The sequence below is a fragment of the Chenopodium quinoa genome, unplaced genomic scaffold (assembly GCF_001683475.1).
Source record: "Chenopodium quinoa cultivar QQ74 unplaced genomic scaffold, ASM168347v1, whole genome shotgun sequence".
NCBI lineage: Eukaryota > Viridiplantae > Streptophyta > Magnoliopsida > Caryophyllales > Amaranthaceae > Chenopodium > Chenopodium quinoa.
In genome coordinates, this window is record NW_018742720.1 from 2,621,639 (window position 1) to 2,630,409 (window position 8,771).

The 8,771-nt window shown below is 38.2% G+C and overlaps 1 long non-coding RNA gene across 1 annotated transcript; it reads right to left on the minus strand.

Moving 5' to 3' along the window:
• Positions 1 to 5,255: 5,255 nt before the first annotated feature.
• LOC110723178 lies at positions 5,256 to 7,062 on the minus strand. The gene is made up of 2 exons (XR_002511677.1): positions 6,193 to 7,062; positions 5,256 to 5,626 (listed from the first exon to the last, which is right to left on the minus strand). It is a non-coding gene; the product is annotated as an uncharacterized LOC110723178 (long non-coding RNA).
• Positions 7,063 to 8,771: the final 1,709 nt, after the last annotated feature.

The window sequence follows — 8,771 nt, forward strand, 5'->3', positions numbered from 1 at the left end:
ATTTATAACCTTGGGAAACGTGCCAATCCTAGGTTTAGGTTAACCTTGGGCTGATTGGGCTTCCCTCAGAGAGTTGGGCCTAGGTGACCGGTTATCCCAGGTGTCATGGGAAGGACACGTGTCGTGTCGTTATTGGTCCATGGTGGACGGATCATTGCTTGACACGTGGCAGGCTCCTATTGGCCCATGTGACGGACACATGGAAGAACCTGATTGGTTCACTTGTCAGATGGTGATTGGTGGGGAAAAATCCCCTAATCAGGTTGCAAAAAGCTTTGAAACCCTAAAGGATACATCTCGGGGGTCATATAATGCCGTTTAAAACCATATATGATCATTATGTGTTGTCACAAATGTTCTTGGTAGGTTTGAGTTTACGAAATCGGTACAAATTGCGAACAGGGTAAATGACCGTTTCAGGACATATTGGATGGTTCCATCGACCCAATTGGACTCATGGAGGGTATTAGGGACCATGGTAAACATTTCGGCAATTTTATTTTCGGGCGAAAAAAGGTCAAAACATTACAAAATCGAAGGCTATTATCCACGCTTTTTGAGGAAATTTTGAGGTTTTGGTGTCCTGTGGCGAAAAGTGTTGAGACCCTAGGGGATACATCTCGGTGTCATATAATGCCGAAACCATATATGATCATTATATGTTGTCATAAACGTCCGTGGTAGGCTTGAGTTTACGAAATCACTACAAGTTGTGAACGGATAAAATGAACGTTTAAGGGCATATTGGACGGTTTCACCGACCCAATTTGACTGCCGGAGGGTATTAAGGACCATGGTAAACATCTTGCCAATTTTTATTTCCGGGCGAAAAAAAGTCAAAAAAATAAAAAATTGAAGGCTATAATCCACGCTTTTTGAGGAATTTTGTAGTTTCGGGGACCGGTGGCAAAAAGCTTTTAAACCCTAAGGGATACTTGTAGAGATCATATAATGTCGTTTGAAACCACATATGATCATTATATGTTGTCATAAACGTCTGTGGTACGCTTGAGTTTGCGAAATCATTGCAAGTTGTGAATAGTTAAAATGGCCGTGTTAGGGCATATTGGATGGTTCCATCGATCTAATTGGACTCCCAAAGGTATTAGGGACAATGGTAAACATCTTGGTAAGTTTTATTTTCGGGCGAAAAAAAGTCAAAAAATTACAAAAATTAAGGCTATAATCCACGCTTTTTTAGGAAATTTTGAGGTTTTAGAGCCTGTGGCAAAAAACATTGAGATCCTGAGGGATACATCTCGGGCTCATATAATACCATTTTAAACGTCCGTGGTAGGCTTGAGTTTACGAAATTGGTGCAAGTTGTGAACGAGTAAAATGACCGTTTAAGAGCATATTGGTTGGTTCCACCGACCCATATGCACTCTTTGAGGGTATTAGGGACCATTGGTAAAGATCTCAATAATTTTTATTTACGAGTGAAAAAGGTCAAAAAAATTACAATATTGAAGGCTATCCACGCTTTTTTAGGAAATTTTGAGGTTTTGGGGTCCGGTGGCGAAAAGTGTTGGTACCCTAGGGAATATATCTCGGTGTCATGTAATGTTGTTTGAAACCATATATGATCATTATATGTTGTCATAAAATTACGTCATAGGATTGAGTTTACGAAATCACTTCAAGTTGTGAACGGGTAAAATGACCTTTTAAGGGCATATTGGACGTTTCCACTGACCCATTTGACTCCAGGAGGATACAAGGGACCATGGTAAATATCTCGGCAATTTTTATTTTCGAGCGAAAACAGGTCAAAAAATTACAAAATTGAAGGCTATATAATCCACGCTTTTTTAAAAAATTTTGAGGTTTCGGGGCCCGGTGGCGAAAAGCTTTCAAACCCAAACGGATATATCTCGGGGTCATATAATGCCGTTTAAAACCATATATAATCATCATATGTTGTCATAAACGTCCGTGGTTGGCTTGAGTTTACAAAACCAGTGCAAGTTGTGAACGGTTAAAATAACCGTTTAAGGGCATATTGAATGGTTCCACCGATCCAATTTGACTCCCGGAGGATATTAGGGACATAGTAAACATCTCAAAAATTTTAATTTCCAGGCGATAAAAAGTTAAAAAATTACAAAATTGAAGGCTATAATCCTCACTTTTTGAGGAATTTGAGGTTTTAGGGTCCGGTTGCGAAAAGCTTTGAAACCCTAAGGAATACATCTCAGGGTCATATAATGTCGTTTGAAACCATATATGATCATTATCTGTTGTCATAAACGTCCGTGGTAGGCTTGATTTTACGAAATCACTACAAGTTGTGAACGGGTAAAATGACCGTTTAAGGGGATATTGGTTGGTTCCACCGACCCAATTGTACTTCCGGTGGGTATTAGGGATCATGGTAAACATCTTGGCAATTTTTAGTTCCGGGCGAAAAAGGTCAAAAAATTACAAAATTGAAGGCTATAATCCATGTTTTAGAGGAAATTTTGAGGTTTCGGGGCTCGGTGGCGAAAAGCCTTGAGACCCTAAGGGATATATCTCGGGGCCATTTAATTCCGTTTGAAACCACCTTTGATCATTATATGTTGTCATAAACGTCCGTGGTAGGCTTGAGTTTACGAAATCAATTCAAGTTGTGAATAGGTAAAATGACCGTTTAAGGGCATATTAGATGGTTCCACCGACCCAATTGAACTCTTGGAGGGTATTAGGGACCATGGTAAGAATCTCGGCAATTTTTATTTTCAAGCGATAAAGGTAAAAAAATTACAAAATTGAAGGCTATAATCCACGCTTTTTAAGGAAGTTTTGAGGTTTTGGGGCTCGGGGTCTTTACGTCGCCGGATAATGGTGATATATGGGTCCACACAATATTATATGGGGGGATTTGTCCCGTAGTGTTATGTGAAATTCCAACACCATCTCCCGACACCTCCTAAATCGCTTCGATTTCGTGTATTATAGTAGAGTTATCGATTCGGGTATTCAAGTCGGATTTGGGTTAGGTCAAATCGTGTCTTGGGTATAATTAGGATATGGTTATATATCGGGTCAATTTAGCCTCACGTCAGGTTCAAGTTTGGGTCGGATCAATTTCAGTTAAGTTTATTCTGGGTCGTTCACCTTTTCGGATATATGTCGAGTTCAATTCAAGCCAAATTCAGATTGTATTCAATTTCAAGTTGTGTGTGATTCAGGTTTGAGTGGGTTAATAGATGGGACATTCGGGTTTGAGCTAGTGTGGAGTTGGGTTTTGGTTCAAGTTCAATTCCAATAATTTCCTTAAAAAGTGTTAAACCTTCCATGACTCGGGTACATGTTCTAATTGGGTCGGGTACTAGTTCGGGTTCAGATTGTTGTTGGGTCGGATTAAATCGGTTGGCGGTTACTCTCAGGTCGGAATCAGGTTCGGATTCAGGTCAAAAAGTATTGGATCAAATCGGTTGTTGGTTAACATATGGTCAGGTTTAGGTCGGGTTACAGGTCACTAGTTTCACCCCATTGTCCGGGAACAGGTTGGGTTCAGATCATTGTCAGTTTAGGTCGAGTTCTTGGGTCGGGTAAGTTTTTGACAGCTCTAGTCCCAACACCAATGGCGGATACACCTTTTACTCCATCCAAGCTCACTACCTATTAAACCTTCATCCATTTCCATCTAAATGGGACAAATGTGAGGCAGGTCTCCACTAAAACTCGCCTCATTGACATCCCTATAAATACCTTATAATAATTTCTACTGTAAATTAAATCTGTAGGTATGAGGCAAGCACACCATTAAATCCACACTTGTCCCACCACCTATGGCTGGTACAAAGCTTACTCCATCCTAGTTCATCGCCCACAAAACCTTCACTCATTTCCATCTAAATGGGGCAATGCATGGTAGATCTCCACTAAAACTCCCCTCATTGACTTCTCTACAAATATTTACTTAACGTAAATAGGAAAAGAATTTCTCGTATGAAATTGAATCCGTCCCTCACGTAAGTAATTGTTTGATGAATAAATTTATATTTTAAAAAAATAAACTAACATAATATACAATAAACTAATTGTATAGTTTTATTAAGAAAAATGATATAACATAGATAGCTAAGAATGGAAAAAAAATTTCATTACAATATTTTATGCGTGACTTTGACATGCATTTTTATATGAATAGTAAATTAAATTTTACTTATAAGCTTAATTATTTTGATGTTTCGAGTAGTAAACCATTTAAAATGAACAATTAAAATATAATATACTTCTTCAAAAAAAAAAAAAAAAGATGCACTTCCTTATTTTTATGCCGATTCACTATTTACCATTAACATTTCCAATTTTACTTTAGAACTAAATATAAAAATTAATATTTGAAAAGTATATATCAACAAAACATCACATGAATCATTGACTGTTTCTCCTCATGCATACGTAATAAAGAATTACGAAAACACAAATATTATAAAACACCCGGTGTCAATAGCATTATTGTAAATCGGCTCAAATAAAGTAAGTTATCATCTGTCTGTTTACAACTTCTTCCTTATTTTTCATTTTCTAGATCTTTTCTCTTCTTTCAGTTTCTCTCTCTACTCTTACTTTCCTCTCTCTCCTACTTTAATCTTTCATTTTCTCTTAATCTTCCATGCCTAAGAAATCACTTCCTCTATTCTGAAATTTTCAACCTACAATTAATCTTTTGTTGATAAAAAAATTTCGACCGTAAAACCAATTTCTCAAATGACGATTTTTTCTCAATATTTTGTTTAAATTGAGTTTTTGATTTATATAATTGAAATTCAATCAATTGTTTCTATCAACATTTATGAACCTTCAGACACAAAAATAGATGATTAGCTTCATCTCAAATCATTATCGAAGTGGCACAAAAATGGCTATTTGGTATGGCAAATTAATCTTCGTTTCTTTTCGCTACGGTGTTAGTCTTCATTATGGTGTTTCCCACAAACATTTATGCTGATTGTTCCGGTGAATTTGGGATTTTTTGCTTCTCGAATTTAAAGCGAATGATAGTGGTTATTGATGAAAATTCCTATGTTACTTCTCTGTTTTGTTTGGTAAAAAAAAAAAAAAAAAAAAAAAAAAAAAAAAAAAAAAAAAGTCACTTTTGTGAAAAGAAAGGGTCACTTATATGAAAAAAGGGCCACTTTTGTGAAAGTATGGGTCACTTTTGTAATAGAAAAGGTAACTTTTGTAAAGAAAAATGGTCAATTTTCGCAAAAATGTTCGATGTACAATAAAATTATGGGATATTATCAATGATACCCTCGTCGTTTTGACTTTTATCAATGATATCCTTCATTAAACTTTCATTATTAGCGGTACCCCTATAATTTTACCTTAATTGCTACAATAATCATGACGTTAAACAAACGTTAAGTTTGGTCATTTGATAGGTTTAATCATGCTCAATGGCAATATACAATATTTAATTTCTTCTTCTGAGAAGGCAGAAGAGGAAGAGGTGTCTTTACGTGACTCCTTGGAAGCAAAAGAAGCACTTCTCTTTCGTGCCCTCAGTGAAAATGAGGCCTTGTTCCTCTCCTTGTATAAGAACTTCTCTGTTGTCCTGCTTGATCGTCTCCCTGAGGACTCTCCAATCGGAACATCTCGCCTGCTCTCTAGTCAGACTGACATGTTGACTCTAGATTCCGATGAGCCAGCAGGAATGGATGTAGACCAAGAGAAAGGTGAGTCCAACAGGGATAAAGGAAGTGCTGCCTACAATCTAAGTGAAATGGACCAATGGGGTTTATCTACACTAGGATATATCAAGGCTATCACCAGACAGTATGCATCAGTTACTTTTCACTATAAATCAAACTCCAGTACTAAGTCATTAATTACTGTTACAAAAAATCAAAATCCAGGTATTCATATTCCATAATTAAAGAATACGCTAAAGAACCCTAGGTTGCAATTCCAAAACAATTATTGTAAAAAATGTTATTACATTTCCAGTAAGTAAATCCATTAATTGACCTTCCCCTTCCCCTTCTCCCAACAAAGACAAACATTCATGAAATTGAAATAAACATTCCACAAATCCAGAATTACAGAGTACGCAACTAAAACCCTACCTAGCAATTTGTTACAATTCCACTAAGTAATTCCATTAATTAATTCATATCCCCCAAGCAAAGAGAAACATTCGTGAATTGAAATACAAATTCTAGAATTAAAACTCCAGCATAACAGCATAGTAATTACCTTATACACAGAAGGTCGACGAGTAGTACTGTGGCGAGTACAACAACAAGCAACAGACAGTAGCAATGACCAGACCAGACCAGACCAGACCAGACCTTCCTTTCGTAGTCGCAAACAACCATAGCTTTCTCCCTTTCGTAGCGGCCCCAGCAGACCGTTCTCCCCAATTCAGTCTTCGCTTTACAATTTCCCCAAATTCAGTCGTCCCAGCCGAAAGTTAGGGTTCAATTTCTCCCAATTCAGTCGTCCCTTATGAATTAGGGTTCAATTTCCCTCAATTGACTCGTCCCTTATGAATTTTTCTTCTGAAAGGAAAGGATAAAACGGGGGTCCGTCGAAAAAAAAAAAGGATGAAACGGGGGTCCGTTTGCAAACTAACGCCAAATTCCTCCAGTTAACAACAACTAACGGTCTTGTTAACGCTGATATTTGATTTGGCGTAAAACCTAAACGAGTAAAATGTCTTATTATTTACCCATACTATTAGTTGCAAAATGATGAGCGTACCCCCATGAGATGGAATGCAAGTATCTCAGCTTCAAAAACTTGTATTTTCTCCTCCCTCCACAACTCAACTCAAACACCGACCTTAATTTTCCGGCGTTATTTTCTCTCTTTTCTCCCTTCTCTGATCACCACCATTTTTCCTCTCTTTCTCTCCTCTATCTTTTTGTGGTTCTCTCCATTCATACGTGGACATTCATGGCTTCCACCACCATTTCCGACATCAGCACCAACCACTCAGTATGCTCAATTTTTTCAAATTCTTTTTTTTTTATTCAATCATATTTTAACAGTTTGAATTTATGGGTTTGTGGATTCTAACTTGTTGATTTCTACATGCTCTGTTTTTATGCAAATTTGATTGAATTATGCGAATTGAATTGAATTTGTGGTTAGTGGGTGTGGGTTTGTGGGTTGTGAATGTGGTTTGTGTGTTTGTGGGTTTTGGGTTTGGGTTGTGAGTGTGTATTTGGGTTTGGGTTGTGAGTTTGGGTAGTAGGTTGTGGGGCAAACGGGCTGTTGTTCTGGGTTGTGAGGTGTGGGTCTGGGTTGTGAGGTGTGGGTCTGGGTTGAGGTCAGCTGCACATATGCAACTTGGTAACAAACATATGTCTTAGGTTGCCATCAATTTCTGATTATAATGTCCGCCCTTTAGTGCACTTAAGATCTAGGTTCGCGATTGGATTCGTTCCTTCCACAAATGAATGCAAAGTCGTGGCAGTACTTACCAATTCTAACAGGACAGATTATAAAGCTGAAATTTTTTCAAATAAAAAAAGAGTGTGGAACCTTATACCAAAGCCTCACTTGTTGGAGATGAATGAGATTATAGACAATTTAAAATCAGATTTTCCACTTTATTGTGAAAAGGAATCAACCTCGAATTGGTTGATGGAGATGAATGGGATGAAGTTTGTGGTATGTTTTCAATATGTAAATGAAATGTTTCATAAAATGGAGCTTCCGGAGCATGAAATGCAGCCTCACTTGTTCACTTTTGGGGGAAATTAGGTTTGTTGGGTTTTCCACATTGAGGACGGTCATGTGGGTTAGGAAATCTAAAGTGAGAGGCTACTATTGGGAAGTTTTTAGCAGTTTTCTAACAACTACAGAGTTACACGATTATGTCATGAACCCAGCACGTGTGAAAGTCATTTTTGATGAAGCATACAATGAGAAACTCTATATACTGACTTGGGCGGAGTTTAGTATGCGAGATCGTGTTAAGAGGATGGTCTGTTACGATTTTGTTAGTCAACGAATGGATTGGGTCAGGGAAGCTGCTTACTGTAAGATCAAATATGCAGAAAAATACAAAGAAACCTTGATTTTGCACAATGAATTAAGTGGAAGGATCTTAAAACCAATAAGGTTCATATATGAGTAGCTTGGTAGGTATTTATTCTTACACTGTGTATTTGTATTTTTTAAGTCATTCACTAAGAAACCTTGGCACCTGTCTCATGGTTGTTTTTTTTTTTTACCCAAGGTTGGTTTATGGCTTTTCATCCTTGTTCCGGCTGTTGTGTGGTCTATTTGTCTTTTGTTGGGGCTGCTCGCTGTGTTGATTCTGGGTTGCTCACTGTGTTGATTCTTGGTTTGATTCTTGATATTCTTGCTCTATTTGTTGCTTCTGATATTTTTGTAAGATTTGACTGCTATTCTTGTTATTGATTTGTGACTCATTTTTGGTAGCAAAACCTTTTTTGACATGGATTGTAGTTTGTAAATTTAGGTTTAGGAGTGTATAATCTGGCAAAGTTTTCATCTTGTAAATTTAGGGTGGTGGTTTTGGGTTAAGAGGTGTCGGTTTCGGGGTAGGGACTCAATTGAAGGTGGGGGATGGGTAGGGCGGCCGTTTTCCGGCCGTGGGAATAGGGTGGAAGGGGTGGTTTCAATTTAAGGGTGGTGGTTGGGGAAAAATGAAAAAGGGAAAATGGGTGGGGGTGGGGATGCGTGAGAGGGGGAAATGGAGGGGGGTGGGGTTGCCGGCCGCCGCTGGCGAGGGGGAGGGGGGAGGCCGGAAGGGGTGGCGGTTGGGGAGGGGTAGTTGGGCCGGTGGTGGGGGTGGGGTT